Source organism: Taudactylus pleione, unplaced genomic scaffold (genome assembly GCF_031769625.1).
Source record: "Taudactylus pleione unplaced genomic scaffold, aTauple2 ptg000914l, whole genome shotgun sequence".
In the NCBI taxonomy this organism is placed as follows: Eukaryota; Metazoa; Chordata; class Amphibia; order Anura; family Myobatrachidae; genus Taudactylus; species Taudactylus pleione.
In genome coordinates this window covers 1,109,156-1,124,003 of record NW_028285315.1, presented here as the reverse complement: position 1 = coordinate 1,124,003, position 14,848 = coordinate 1,109,156, and the positions used below count along the sequence as shown (strand labels likewise).

At 30.0% G+C, this 14,848-nt stretch overlaps 3 non-coding genes across 3 annotated transcripts; all 3 read left to right on the top strand.

Moving 5' to 3' along the window:
* The first annotated feature begins 6,630 nt into the window (after window positions 1–6,630).
* TRNAR-UCG (transfer RNA arginine (anticodon UCG)) lies at window positions 6,631–6,703 on the top strand. Its single transcript has one exon. It is a non-coding gene; the product is annotated as a tRNA-Arg (tRNA).
* A 3,552-nt stretch (window positions 6,704–10,255) lies between these two features.
* On the top strand, window positions 10,256–10,328 carry TRNAR-UCG (transfer RNA arginine (anticodon UCG)). The gene has a single exon. It is a non-coding gene; the product is annotated as a tRNA-Arg (tRNA).
* A 3,108-nt stretch (window positions 10,329–13,436) lies between these two features.
* Window positions 13,437–13,509, top strand: TRNAR-UCG (transfer RNA arginine (anticodon UCG)). Its single transcript has one exon. It is a non-coding gene; the product is annotated as a tRNA-Arg (tRNA).
* The last annotated feature ends 1,339 nt before the right edge of the window (window positions 13,510–14,848 follow it).

The window sequence follows — 14,848 nt, the reverse complement described above, 5'->3', positions numbered from 1 at the left end:
TCCACAGGTTCGAGAACTTCTACATAGATGACCACGTGGTCTAATGGATAAGGCGTCTGACTTCAGATCAGAAGATTAAGGGTTCGAGTCCCTTCGTGGTCGAAGTTATCTTTTTGTCACTATTTGAAATCTTCAAACTCTGCATGAATTCAATGGATGACAAAGTTGTAAAGAATGTACATTTCTAAATGTAATTCCTATAGGAAAATAAATACAACATAAACAATGATGTGTATGACGTACACATAGTTACAGTTTTTTTAGGTTTTTGGTGTATAGTAAAAGGTATCCTTTTGGAAAAGGTAAGTATTTACCTGTTAACTTGTTCAATTTTGGTAATCTGTGTTAAAAACAATTCTTTGACCAAATTGATACTATAATGGTTATTTGCATATTTGCATATAAAAATTACATCTCACATGTTTAGAAGGAATCAATGAAATCAGAACACCCATAGTTCAATGAGAAATTGCTCTAAAGCCTACATCCCTAATCTTTTCATAAAACTTTATAGCATGCATATAGAAAAGTTAAGTTATTTCTCAGCTAAGTTAAGGATTTAACAAAATCTAGGCTATGTGAAAGGTATACTTTGTAATGTTCACTCAAAATAAATCATTAAAATATGTTGTTGGATTTCATTTTGTAATTCATATGCAAGTTTTTCTAAAACATACCTCTAGAAAAAACTTCTCACATGTTTAAAAGGAATCAATGAAATCAGAACACCCATAGTCCAATGAGAAATTGCTATAAGGACTACATCCCTAATATTTTCATAAAACTTCAAAATCCTTTTGGAAAATGTAAGTGTTTACCTGTTAACTTGTTCGATTTTGGTAATCTGTGTTGCAAAGCAATTCTTTGACCAAATTGATACCATAATGGTTATTTGCATATTTGCATATAAAAATAACATCTCACATGTTTAGAAGGAATCAATGAAATCAGAACACCCATAGTTCAATGAGAAATTGCTCTAATGCCTACATCCCTAATCTTTTCATAAAACTTTATAGCATGCATATAGAAAAGTTAAGTTATTTCTCAGCTAAGTTAAGGATTTAACAAAATCTAGGCTATGTGAAAGGTATACTTTGTAATGTTCACTCAAAATAAATCATTAAAATATGTTGTTGGATTTCATTTTGTAATTCATATGCAAGTTTTTCCAAAACATTCTTCTAGAAAAAACTTCTAAATTTTGAATGTTATACTTGAGGTTGCTATTACCACACCTTCCACAGGTTCGACATCTTCTACATAGTTGACTGCGTGGCCTAATGGATAAGGCGTCTGACTTCGGATAAGAGGATTGAGGCTTCGATTCCCTTCGTGGTCGAGGTCTTCTTTTTGATCACTATTTGAACTCTTCATGAAATAAATGGATGACAATGTTGTAAAGAATGTAATTACTATAGGAATATAAATACAACATAAACAATGATGTGTATGATGTACACATAGTTACAGTTTTTTTAGGTTTTAGGTGGATAGTAAAAGTAATCCTTTTGGAAAAGGTAAATGTTTACCTGTTAACTTGTTCAATTTTGGTAATCTGTGTTGCAAAAAATTCTTTGACCAAATTGATACAATAAAGGATATTTGCATATCTGCATATAAAAATTACATCTCACATGTTTAAAAGGAATCAATGAAATCTGAACACCCATAGTCCAATGAGAAATTGCTATAAAGCCTACATCCCTAATATTTTCATAAAACTTAAAAATCCTTTTGGAAAATGTAAGTGTTTACCTGTTAACTTGTTTGATTTTGGTAATCTGTGTTGCAAAGCAATTCTTTGACCAAATTGATTCTATAATGGTTATTTGCATATCTGCATATAAAAATTACATCTCACATGTTTAGAAGGAATCAATGAAATCAGAACACCCATAGTTCAATGAGAAATTGCTCTAATGCCTACATCCCTAATCTTTTTGTAAAACTTTATAGCATGCCTATAGAAAAGTTATGTTATTTCTCTGCTAAGTTAAGGATTTAACAAAATCTAGGCTATGTGAAAGGTATACTTTGTAATGTTCACTCAAAATATATCATTAAAATATATTGTTGGATTTCATTTTGTAATTCATATGCAAGTTTTTCCAAAACTTACCTCTAGAAAAAACTTCTAAATTTTGAATGTTATACTTGAGGTTTCTATTACCACACCTTCCACAGGTTCGAGAACTTCTACATAGATGACCACGTGGTCTAATGGATAAGGCGTCTGACTTCAGATCAGAAGATTAAGGGTTCGAGTCCCTTCGTGGTCGAAGTTATCTTTTTGTCACTATTTGAAATCTTCAAACTCTGCATGAATTCAATGGATGACAAAGTTGTAAAGAATGTACATTTCTAAATGTAATTCCTATAGGAAAATAAATACAACATAAACAATGATGTGTATGACGTACACATAGTTACAGTTTTTTTAGGTTTTTGGTGTATAGTAAAAGGTATCCTTTTGGAAAAGGTAAGTATTTACCTGTTAACTTGTTCAATTTTGGTAATCTGTGTTAAAAACAATTCTTTGACCAAATTGATACTATAATGGTTATTTGCATATTTGCATATAAAAATTACATCTCACATGTTTAGAAGGAATCAATGAAATCAGAACACCCATAGTTCAATGAGAAATTGCTCTAAAGCCTACATCCCTAATCTTTTCATAAAACTTTATAGCATGCATATAGAAAAGTTAAGTTATTTCTCAGCTAAGTTAAGGATTTAACAAAATCTAGGCTATGTGAAAGGTATACTTTGTAATGTTCACTCAAAATAAATCATTAAAATATGTTGTTGGATTTCATTTTGTAATTCATATGCAAGTTTTTCTAAAACATACCTCTAGAAAAAACTTCTCACATGTTTAAAAGGAATCAATGAAATCAGAAAACCCATAGTCCAATGAGAAATTGCTATAAGGACTACATCCCTAATATTTTCATAAAACTTCAAAATCCTTTTGGAAAATGTAAGTGTTTACCTGTTAACTTGTTCGATTTTGGTAATCTGTGTTGCAAAGCAATTCTTTGACCAAATTGATAACATAATGGTTATTTGCATATTTGCATATAAAAATAACATCTCACATGTTTAGAAGGAATCAATGAAATCAGAACACCCATAGTTCAATGAGAAATTGCTCTAATGCCTACATCCCTAATCTTTTCATAAAACTTTATAGCATGCATATAGAAAAGTTAAGTTATTTCTCAGCTAAGTTAAGGATTTAACAAAATCTAGGCTATGTGAAAGGTATACTTTGTAATGTTCACTCAAAATAAATCATTAAAATATGTTGTTGGATTTCATTTTGTAATTCATATTCAAGTTTTTCCAAAACATTCTTCTAGAAAAAACTTCTAAATTTTGAATGTTATACTTGAGGTTGCTATTACCACACCTTCCACAGGTTCGACATCTTCTACATAGTTGACTGCGTGGCCTAATGGATAAGGCGTCTGACTTCGGATCAGAGGATTGAGGCTTCGATTCCCTTCGTGGTTGAGGTCTTCTTTTTGATCACTATTTGAACTCTTCATGAAATAAATGGATGACAATGTTGTAAAGAATGTAATTACTATAGGAATATAAATACAACATAAACAATGATGTGTATGATGTACACATAGTTACAGTTTTTTTAGGTTTTAGGTGGATAGTAAAAGTAATCCTTTTGGAAAAGGTAAATGTTTACCTGTTAACTTGTTCAATTTTGGTAATCTGTGTTGCAAAAAATTCTTTGACCAAATTGATACAATAAAGGATATTTGCATATCTGCATATAAAAATTACATCTCACATGTTTAAAAGGAATCAATGAAATCTGAACACCCATAGTCCAATTAGAAATTGCTATAAAGCCTACATCCCTAATATTTTCATAAAACTTAAAAATCCTTTTGGAAAATGTAAGTGTTTACCTGTTAACTTGTTTGATTTTGGTAATCTGTGTTGCAAAGCAATTCTTTGACCAAATTGATACTATAATGGTTATTTGCATATCTGCATATAAAAATTACATCTCACATGTTTAGAAGGAATCAATGAAATCAGAACACCCATAGTTCAATGAGAAATTGCTCTAATGCCTACATCCCTAATCTTTTTGTAAAACTTTATAGCATGCCTATAGAAAAGTTATGTTATTTCTCTGCTAAGTTAAGGATTTAACAAAATCTAGGCTATGTGAAAGGTATACTTTGTAATGTTCACTCAAAATATATCATTAAAATATATTGTTGGATTTCATTTTGTAATTCATATGCAAGTTTTTCTAAAACATACCTCTAGAAAAAACTTCTCACATGTTTAAAAGGAATCAATGAAATCAGAAAACCCATAGTCCAATGAGAAATTGCTATAAGGACTACATCCCTAATATTTTCATAAAACTTCAAAATCCTTTTGGAAAATGTAAGTGTTTACCTGTTAACTTGTTTGATTTTGGTAATCTGTGTTGCAAAGCAATTCTTTGACCAAATTGATACCATAATGGTTATTTGCATATTTGCATATAAAAATAACATCTCACATGTTTAGAAGGAATCAATGAAATCAGAACACCCATAGTTCAATGAGAAATTGCTCTAATGCCTACATCCCTAATCTTTTCATCAAACTTTATAGCATGCATATAGAAAAGTTAAGTTATTTCTCAGCTAAGTTAAGGATTTAACAAAATCTAGGCTATGTGAAAGGTATACTTTGTAATGTTCACTCAAAATAAATCATTAAAATATGTTGTTGGATTTCATTTTGTAATTCATATGCAAGTTTTTCCAAAACATTCCTCTAGAAAAAACTTCTAAATTTTGAATGTTATACTTGAGGTTGCTATTACCACACCTTCCACAGGTTCGACATCTTCTACATAGTTGACTGCGTGGCCTAATGGATAAGGCGTCTGACTTCGGATCAGAGGATTGAGGCTTCGATTCCCTTCGTGGTTGAGGTTTTCTTTTCGATCACTATTTAAACTATTCATGAAATAAATGGATGACAATGTTGTAAAGAATGTACATTTCTAAATGTAATTCCTATAGGAAAATAAATACAACATAAACAATGATGTGTATGATGTACATATAGTTACAGTTTTTTTAGCTTTTAGGTGGATAGTAAAAGTTATCCTTTTGGAAAAGATAAGTATTTACCTGTTAACTTGTTCAATTTTGGTAATCTGTGTTGCAAAAAATTCTTTGACCAAATTGATACAATAAAGGATATTTGCATATCTGCATATAAAAATTATATCTCACATGTTTAAAAGGAATCAATGAAATTAGAACACCCATAGTCCAATGAGAAATTGCTCTAAAGCCTACATCCCTAATCTTTTCATAAAACTTTATAGCATGCATATTGAAAAAATAAGTTATCTCTCAGCTAAGTTAAGGATTTAACAAAATCTAGGCTATGTGAAAGTTATACTTTGTAATGTTCACTCAAAATAAATCATTAAAATATGTTGTTGGATTTCATTTTGTAATTCATATGCAAGTTTTTCCAAAACATACTTCTAGAAAAAACTTCTCACATGTTTAAAGGAATCAATGAAATCAGAACACCCATAGTCCAATGAGAAATTGCTATAAAGCCTACATCCCTAATATTTTCATAAAACTTAAAAATCCTTTTGGAAAATGTAAGAGTTTACCTGTTAACATGTTCGATTTTGGTAATCTGTGTTGCAAAGCAATTCTTTGACCAAATTGATACTATAATGGTTATTTGCATATCTGCATATAAAAAATACATCTCACATGTTTAGAAGGAATCAATGAAATCAGAACACCCATAGTTCAATGAGAAATTGCTCTAATGCCTACATCCCTAATCTTTTCATAAAACTTTATAGCATGCATATAGAAAAGTTAAGTTATTTCTCAGCTAAGTTAAGGATTTAACAAAATCTAGGCTATGTGAAAGTTATACTTTGTAATGTTCACTCAAAATAAATCATTAAAATATGTTGTTGGATTTCATTTTGTAATTCATATGCAAGTTTTTCTAAAACATACCTCTAGAAAAAACTTCTCACATGTTTAAAAGGAATCAATGAAATCAGAACACCCATAGTCCAATGAGAAATTGCTATAAGGACTACATCCCTAATATTTTCATAAAACTTCAAAATCCTTTTGGAAAATGTAAGTGTTTACCTGTTAACTTGTTCGATTTTGGTAATCTGTGTTGCAAAGCAATTCTTTGACCAAATTGATACCATAATGGTTATTTGCATATTTGCATATAAAAATAACATCTCACATGTTTAGAAGGAATCAATGAAATCAGAACACCCATAGTTCAATGAGAAATTGCTCTAATGCCTACATCCCTAATCTTTTCATAAAACTTTATAGCATGCATATAGAAAAGTTAAGTTATTTCTCAGCTAAGTTAAGGATTTAACAAAATCTAGGCTATGTGAAAGGTATACATTGTAATGTTCACTCAAAATAAATCATTAAAATATGTTGTTGGATTTCATTTTGTAATTCATATGCAAGTTTTTCCAAAACATTCTTCTAGAAAAAACTTCTAAATTTTGAATGTTATACTTGAGGTTGCTATTACCACACCTTCCAAAGGTTCGACATCTTCTACATAGTTGACTGCGTGGCCTAATGGATAAGGCGTCTGACTTCGGATCAGAGGATTGAGGCTTCGATTCCCTTCGTGGTCGAGGTCTTCTTTTTGATCACTATTTGAACTCTTCATGAAATAAATGGATGACAATGTTGTAAAGAATGTAATTACTATAGGAATATAAATACAACATAAACAATGATGTGTATGATGTACACATAGTTACAGTTTTTTTAGGTTTTAGGTGGATAGTAAAAGTAATCCTTTTGGAAAAGGTAAATGTTTACCTGTTAACTTGTTCAATTTTGGTAATCTGTGTTGCAAAAAATTCTTTGACCAAATTGATACAATAAAGGATATTTGCATATCTGCATATAAAAATTACATCTCACATGTTTAAAAGGAATCAATGAAATCTGAACACCCATAGTCCAATTAGAAATTGCTATAAAGCCTACATCCCTAATATTTTCATAAAACTTAAAAATCCTTTTGGAAAATGTAAGTGTTTACCTGTTAACTTGTTTGATTTTGGTAATCTGTGTTGCAAAGCAATTCTTTGACCAAATTGATTCTATAATGGTTATTTGCATATCTGCATATAAAAATTACATCTCACATGTTTAGAAGGAATCAATGAAATCAGAACACCCATAGTTCAATGAGAAATTGCTCTAATGCCTACATCCCTAATCTTTTTGTAAAACTTTATAGCATGCCTATAGAAAAGTTATGTTATTTCTCTGCTAAGTTAAGGATTTAACAAAATCTAGGCTATGTGAAAGGTATACTTTGTAATGTTCACTCAAAATATATCATTAAAATATATTGTTGGATTTCATTTTGTAATTCATATGCAAGTTTTTCCAAAACTTACCTCTAGAAAAAACTTCTAAATTTTGAATGTTATACTTGAGGTTTCTATTACCACACCTTCCACAGGTTCGAGAACTTCTACATAGATGACCACGTGGTCTAATGGATAAGGCGTCTGACTTCAGATCAGAAGATTAAGGGTTCGAGTCCCTTCGTGGTCGAAGTTATCTTTTTGTCACTATTTGAAATCTTCAAACTCTGCATGAATTCAATGGATGACAAAGTTGTAAAGAATGTACATTTCTAAATGTAATTCCTATAGGAAAATAAATACAACATAAACAATGATGTGTATGACGTACACATAGTTACAGTTTTTTTAGGTTTTTGGTGTATAGTAAAAGGTATCCTTTTGGAAAAGGTAAGTATTTACCTGTTAACTTGTTCAATTTTGGTAATCTGTGTTAAAAACAATTCTTTGACCAAATTGATACTATAATGGTTATTTGCATATTTGCATATAAAAATTACATCTCACATGTTTAGAAGGAATCAATGAAATCAGAACACCCATAGTTCAATGAGAAATTGCTCTAATGCCTACATCCCTAATCTTTTCATAAAACTTTATAGCATGCATATAGAAAAGTTAAGTTATTTCTCAGCTAAGTTAAGGATTTAACAAAATCTAGGCTATGTGAAAGGTATACTTTGTAATGTTCACTCAAAATAAATCATTAAAATATGTTGTTGGATTTCATTTTGTAATTCATATGCAAGTTTTTCTAAAACATACCTCTAGAAAAAACTTCTCACATGTTTAAAAGGAATCAATGAAATCAGAAAACCCATAGTCCAATGAGAAATTGCTATAAGGACTACATCCCTAATATTTTCATAAAACTTCAAAATCCTTTTGGAAAATGTAAGTGTTTACCTGTTAACTTGTTCGATTTTGGTAATCTGTGTTGCAAAGCAATTCTTTGACCAAATTGATACCATAATGGTTATTTGCATATTTGCATATAAAAATAACATCTCACATGTTTAGAAGGAATCAATGAAATCAGAACACCCATAGTTCAATGAGAAATTGCTCTAATGCCTACATCCCTAATCTTTTCATAAAACTTTATAGCATGCATATAGAAAAGTTAAGTTATTTCTCAGCTAAGTTAAGGATTTAACAAAATCTAGGCTATGTGAAAGGTATACTTTGTAATGTTCACTCAAAATAAATCATTAAAATATGTTGTTGGATTTCATTTTGTAATTCATATGCAAGTTTTTCCAAAACATTCTTCTAGAAAAAACTTCTAAATTTTGAATGTTATACTTGAGGTTGCTATTACCACACCTTCCACAGGTTCGACATCTTCTACATAGTTGACTGCCTGGCCTAATGGATAAGGCGTCTGACTTCGGATCAGAGGATTGAGGCTTCGATTCCCTTCGTGGTTGAGGTCTTTTTTTTGATCACTATTTGAACTCTTCATGAAATAAATGGATGACAATGTTGTAAAGAATGTAATTACTATAGGAATATAAATACAACATAAACAATGATGTGTATGATGTACACATAGTTACAGTTTTTTTAGGTTTTAGGTGGATAGTAAAAGTAATCCTTTTGGAAAAGGTAAATGTTTACCTGTTAACTTGTTCAATTTTGGTAATCTGTGTTGCAAAAAATTCTTTGACCAAATTGATACAATAAAGGATATTTGCATATCTGCATATAAAAATTACATCTCACATGTTTAAAAGGAATCAATGAAATCTGAACACCCATAGTCCAATGAGAAATTGCTATAAAGCCTACATCCCTAATATTTTCATAAAACTTAAAAATCCTTTTGGAAAATGTAAGTGTTTACCTGTTAACTTGTTTGATTTTGGTAATGTGTGTTGCAAAGCAATTCTTTGACCAAATTGATACTATAATGGTTATTTGCATATCTGCATATAAAAATTACATCTCACATGTTTAGAAGGAATCAATGAAATCAGAACACCCATAGTTCAATGAGAAATTGCTCTAATGCCTACATCCCTAATCTTTTTGTAAAACTTTATAGCATGCCTATAGAAAAGTTATGTTATTTCTCTGCTAAGTTAAGGATTTAACAAAATCTAGGCTATGTGAAAGGTATACTTTGTAATGTTCACTCAAAATATATCATTAAAATATATTGTTGGATTTCATTTTGTAATTCATATGCAAGTTTTTCTAAAACATACCTCTAGAAAAAACTTCTCACATGTTTAAAAGGAATCAATGAAATCAGAAAACCCATAGTCCAATGAGAAATTGCTATAAGGACTACATCCCTAATATTTTCATAAAACTTCAAAATCCTTTTGGAAAATGTAAGTGTTTACCTGTTAACTTGTTCGATTTTGGTAATCTGTGTTGCAAAGCAATTCTTTGACCAAATTGATACCATAATGGTTATTTGCATATTTGCATATAAAAATAACATCTCACATGTTTAGAAGGAATCAATGAAATCAGAACACCCATAGTTCAATGAGAAATTGCTCTAATGCCTACATCCCTAATCTTTTCATCAAACTTTATAGCATGCATATAGAAAAGTTAAGTTATTTCTCAGCTAAGTTAAGGATTTAACAAAATCTAGGCTATGTGAAAGGTATACTTTGTAATGTTCACTCAAAATAAATCATTAAAATATGTTGTTGGATTTCATTTTGTAATTCATATTCAAGTTTTTCCAAAACATTCTTCTAGAAAAAACTTCTAAATTTTGAATGTTATACTTGAGGTTGCTATTACCACACCTTCCACAGGTTCGACATCTTCTACATAGTTGACTGCGTGGCCTAATGGATAAGGCGTCTGACTTCGGATCAGAGGATTGAGGCTTCGATTCCCTTCGTGGTCGAGGTCTTCTTTTTGATCACTATTTGAACTCTTCATGAAATAAATGGATGACAATGTTGTAAAGAATGTAATTACTATAGGAATATAAATACAACATAAACAATGATGTGTATGATGTACACATAGTTACAGTTTTTTTAGGTTTTAGGTGGATAGTAAAAGTAATCCTTTTGGAAAAGGTAAATGTTTACCTGTTAACTTGTTCAATTTTGGTAATCTGTGTTGCAAAAAATTCTTTGACCAAATTGATACAATAAAGGATATTTGCATATCTGCATATAAAAATTACATCTCACATGTTTAAAAGGAATCAATGAAATCTGAACACCCATAGTCCAATTAGAAATTGCTATAAAGCCTACATCCCTAATATTTTCATAAAACTTAAAAATCCTTTTGGAAAATGTAAGTGTTTACCTGTTAACTTGTTTGATTTTGGTAATCTGTGTTGCAAAGCAATTCTTTGACCAAATTGATACTATAATGGTTATTTGCATATCTGCATATAAAAATTACATCTCACATGTTTAGAAGGAATCAATGAAATCAGAACACCCATAGTTCAATGAGAAATTGCTCTAATGCCTACATCCCTAATCTTTTTGTAAAACTTTATAGCATGCCTATAGAAAAGTTATGTTATTTCTCTGCTAAGTTAAGGATTTAACAAAATCTAGGCTATGTGAAAGGTATACTTTGTAATGTTCACTCAAAATATATCATTAAAATATATTGTTGGATTTCATTTTGTAATTCATATGCAAGTTTTTCTAAAACATACCTCTAGAAAAAACTTCTCACATGTTTAAAAGGAATCAATGAAATCAGAAAACCCATAGTCCAATGAGAAATTGCTATAAGGACTACATCCCTAATATTTTCATAAAACTTCAAAATCCTTTTGGAAAATGTAAGTGTTTACCTGTTAACTTGTTTGATTTTGGTAATCTGTGTTGCAAAGCAATTCTTTGACCAAATTGATACCATAATGGTTATTTGCATATTTGCATATAAAAATAACATCTCACATGTTTAGAAGGAATCAATGAAATCAGAACACCCATAGTTCAATGAGAAATTGCTCTAATGCCTACATCCCTAATCTTTTCATCAAACTTTATAGCATGCATATAGAAAAGTTAAGTTATTTCTCAGCTAAGTTAAGGATTTAACAAAATCTAGGCTATGTGAAAGGTATACTTTGTAATGTTCACTCAAAATAAATCATTAAAATATGTTGTTGGATTTCATTTTGTAATTCATATGCAAGTTTTTCCAAAACATTCCTCTAGAAAAAACTTCTAAATTTTGAATGTTATACTTGAGGTTGCTATTACCACACCTTCCACAGGTTCGACATCTTCTACATAGTTGACTGCGTGGCCTAATGGATAAGGCGTCTGACTTCGGATCAGAGGATTGAGGCTTCGATTCCCTTCGTGGTTGAGGTTTTCTTTTCGATCACTATTTAAACTATTCATGAAATAAATGGATGACAATGTTGTAAAGAATGTACATTTCTAAATGTAATTCCTATAGGAAAATAAATACAACATAAACAATGATGTGTATGATGTACATATAGTTACAGTTTTTTTAGCTTTTAGGTGGATAGTAAAAGTTATCCTTTTGGAAAAGATAAGTATTTACCTGTTAACTTGTTCAATTTTGGTAATCTGTGTTGCAAAAAATTCTTTGACCAAATTGATACAATAAAGGATATTTGCATATCTGCATATAAAAATTATATCTCACATGTTTAAAAGGAATCAATGAAATTAGAACACCCATAGTCCAATGAGAAATTGCTCTAAAGCCTACATCCCTAATCTTTTCATAAAACTTTATAGCATGCATATTGAAAAAATAAGTTATCTCTCAGCTAAGTTAAGGATTTAACAAAATCTAGGCTATGTGAAAGTTATACTTTGTAATGTTCACTCAAAATAAATCATTAAAATATGTTGTTGGATTTCATTTTGTAATTCATATGCAAGTTTTTCCAAAACATACTTCTAGAAAAAACTTCTCACATGTTTAAAGGAATCAATGAAATCAGAACACCCATAGTCCAATGAGAAATTGCTATAAAGCCTACATCCCTAATATTTTCATAAAACTTAAAAATCCTTTTGGAAAATGTAAGAGTTTACCTGTTAACATGTTCGATTTTGGTAATCTGTGTTGCAAAGCAATTCTTTGACCAAATTGATACTATAATTGTTATTTGCATATCTGCATATAAAAAATACATCTCACATGTTTAGAAGGAATCAATGAAATCAGAACACCCATAGTTCAATGAGAAATTGCTCTAATGCCTACATCCCTAATCTTTTCATAAAACTTTATAGCATGCATATAGAAAAGTTAAGTTATTTCTCAGCTAAGTTAAGGATTTAACAAAATCTAGGCTATGTGAAAGTTATACTTTTTAATGTTCACTCAAAATAAATCATTAAAATATGTTGTTGGATTTCATTTTGTAATTCATATGCAAGTTTTTCTAAAACATACCTCTAGAAAAAACTTCTCACATGTTTAAAAGGAATCAATGAAATCAGAACACCCATAGTCCAATGAGAAATTGCTATAAGGACTACATCCCTAATATTTTCATAAAACTTCAAAATCCTTTTGGAAAATGTAAGTGTTTACCTGTTAACTTGTTCGATTTTGGTAATCTGTGTTGCAAAGCAATTCTTTGACCAAATTGATACCATAATGGTTATTTGCATATTTGCATATAAAAATAACATCTCACATGTTTAGAAGGAATCAATGAAATCAGAACACCCATAGTTCAATGAGAAATTGCTCTAATGCCTACATCCCTAATCTTTTCATAAAACTTTATAGCATGCATATAGAAAAGTTAAGTTATTTCTCAGCTAAGTTAAGGATTTAACAAAATCTAGGCTATGTGAAAGGTATACATTGTAATGTTCACTCAAAATAAATCATTAAAATATGTTGTTGGATTTCATTTTGTAATTCATATGCAAGTTTTTCCAAAACATTCTTCTAGAAAAAACTTCTAAATTTTGAATGTTATACTTGAGGTTGCTATTACCACACCTTCCACAGGTTCGACATCTTCTACATAGTTGACTGCGTGGCCTAATGGATAAGGCGTCTGACTTCGAATCAGAGGATTGAGGCTTCGATTCCCTTCGTGGTCGAGGTCTTCTTTTTGATCACTATTTGAACTCTTCATGAAATAAATGGATGACAATGTTGTAAAGAATGTAATTACTATAGGAATATAAATACAACATAAACAATGATGTGTATGATGTACACATAGTTACAGTTTTTTTAGGTTTTAGGTGGATAGTAAAAGTAATCCTTTTGGAAAAGGTAAATGTTTACCTGTTAACTTGTTCAATTTTGGTAATCTGTGTTGCAAAAAATTCTTTGACCAAATTGATACAATAAAGGATATTTGCATATCTGCATATAAAAATTACATCTCACATGTTTAAAAGGAATCAATGAAATCTGAACACCCATAGTCCAATGAGAAATTGCTATAAAGCCTACATCCCTAATATTTTCATAAAACTTAAAAATCCTTTTGGAAAATGTAAGTGTTTACCTGTTAACTTGTTTGATTTTGGTAATCTGTGTTGCAAAGCAATTCTTTGACCAAATTGATTCTATAATGGTTATTTGCATATCTGCATATAAAAATTACATCTCACATGTTTAGAAGGAATCAATGAAATCAGAACACCCATAGTTCAATGAGAAATTGCTCTAATGCCTACATCCCTAATCTTTTTGTAAAACTTTATAGCATGCCTATAGAAAAGTTATGTTATTTCTCTGCTAAGTTAAGGATTTAACAAAATCTAGGCTATGTGAAAGGTATACTTTGTAATGTTCACTCAAAATATATCATTAAAATATATTGTTGGATTTCATTTTGTAATTCATATGCAAGTTATTCCAAAACTTACCTCTAGAAAAAACTTCTAAATTTTGAATGTTATACTTGAGGTTTCTATTACCACACCTTCCACAGGTTCGAGAGCTTCTACATAGATGACCACGTGGTCTAATGGATAAGGCGTCTGACTTCAGATCAGAAGATTAAGGGTTCGAGTCCCTTCGTGGTCGAAGTTATCTTTTTGTCACTATTTGAAATCTTCAAACTCTGCATGAATTCAATGGATGACAAAGTTGTAAAGAATGTACATTTCTAAATGTAATTCCTATAGGAAAATAAATACAACATAAACAATGATGTGTATGACGTACACATAGTTACAGTTTTTTTAGGTTTTTGGTGTATAGTAAAAGGTATCCTTTTGGAAAAGGTAAGTATTTACCTGTTAACTTGTTCAATTTTGGTAATCTGTGTTAAAAACAATTCTTTGACCAAATTGATACTATAATGGTTATTTGCATATTTGCATATAAAAATTACATCTCACATGTTTAGAAGGAATCAATGAAATCAGAACACCCATAGTTCAATGAGAAATTGCTCTAAAGCCTACATCCCTAATCTTTTCA